Raw genomic sequence first — 2195 nt, forward strand, 5'->3', positions numbered from 1 at the left:
TTTTTATATCCTTTTTTTTTTTTTTTTCTTTTTTCTGTTTTGATAATAATATTATAAAGTTTTCAGTGCATTATTATTATTATTATTATAATTTTTTCATTGTATTATTATAATTGTTTCTTTTTATTATGGTAGTCTTTTCATTCTATTATTATAAGTTTTTCTTTGTATTATGGTAGTCTTTTCATTGTATTATTATAATTTTTACTTTGTATTATTGTATTCTTTTAATTCTATTATTATAATATTTTCTTTGTATTATTGTAATTTTTTCACTGTATTATTATTATTATAATATTTTCTTTGTATTATTGTAGTCTTTTAATTCTATTATTATTATTATTATAATTTTTTCATCGTATTACGGTGGTCTTTTCATTATATTATTATTATAATTTTTTCATCGTATTATTGTGGTCTTTTCATTATATTATTATTATAATTTTTTCTTTGTATTATTATAATTTTTTAATTGTATTATAATTATTATTATAATTGCTTCTTTATATTATTGCAGTCTTTTAATTCTATTATTATTATTATTATTATAATTTTTTCATCGTATTACGGTGGTCTTTTCATTATATTATTATTATAACTTTTTTTTTGTATTATTGTAATATTTTCATTGTATTATTGTAATATTTTCATTGTATTATTATTATAATTTTTTCATCGTATTATTATTATTATAATTTTTTCATCGTACTATTGATATAACCTGTTCTTTGCATTATTGTAGTCTTTTTATTGTATTATTATTATTATTACTATTTTTTTCTTTCATTGTATTATTATAATTTTTTTTTCTTTGTATTACTATACTCTGTACATTGTATAATTTCAATATTTTCATTTTAAAAATGTCCAAAAACGTATATAATTAATTATATTTATATATTGTAAGGATATAAACAAAAGAACCATCTATTACTTTATTTTGCTTTATTTTGCTTTATTTTGTTTTATTTTATTTTTTACTTATAAATAAATACTTAATAAATCAAAATAAAAATAATAACGATATATATATATATATATATGCATATATATCGTTTAAAATTGTAATAAGCGGTTTCCTTAATATAATAAGTTTACAACAAGAGTATTATTATTTTTATTAAACAACATTGTGTTGAATACTAGATAAAACTACTTATTCATATTTTATATTTATAAGTAATAACAATTTTATATGTCTATTATGTATATATATATATATATATATATATATATATATATGTATATATATTTGATATGTTAAAATTATTAACATATCTTACAACAATCATTTAGTTTTATATAATTTAATTTGAACTTTAATTTTTTTTTTGTTTTTATACTTTTTTTGAATCTTTTTAATATCAATTCAAAGATAGCATATACTTCTATATATAATGGACTGTATTATGTTTAGATAAAAAAAAATATATATTTATTTCATGTACTTTTATATATTATATATTATTTTAATCAAGATATTTAAACATTACATTATAAATAACATAAAAGAAAAAATGTACACATATATAAATAAATAAATATATATATATATTTCAAAATAATATATTTAGCATAACTTTTCATTTTTTTTTTTTTTTTATTTTTTAAATATATATTATAGATATATTATATTATATTATATTATTTTATATATATATATATATATATATATATATATATACATATATACATAAATATTACAAAAAAAGGAATATTATTCATTTATAGATAAAAATATATATAAATGTATTATATAGAATATTTAATTAACGAAGAGATTATATATATATATATATATAATTATATTTGACATAATATAATTATTATTTTTATTTATATAATATTATATTAATTTTTTTTTTTTTTTATTTAATATTATCGTATAGAATTTATAATTTTTTTTTTTTTTTTTTGTTTATATTTAATTTTTGAAAATAAATAAATTTATAAATATATAAATATAATAAAATACACCTGTCATTTAAAATACTATATACATGTATTTTTTTTATTTTATTATTATTATTATATATATATACATATATATTTTTATTTATTTATTTATTTTTATTATGTTACTATATATTTTCGTATTAAAAAAAAAATAATAAATATACAAAAAAAAAAAAAAAAAAAAAAAATGTAAAAATATAAAAAAAAAAAATAAAAATTAAAAAAAAAAATACAAAAAA

The sequence above is a fragment of the Plasmodium reichenowi genome, chromosome 9 (genome assembly GCF_001601855.1).
Source record: "Plasmodium reichenowi strain SY57 chromosome 9, whole genome shotgun sequence".
In the NCBI taxonomy this organism is placed as follows: domain Eukaryota; phylum Apicomplexa; class Aconoidasida; order Haemosporida; family Plasmodiidae; genus Plasmodium; species Plasmodium reichenowi.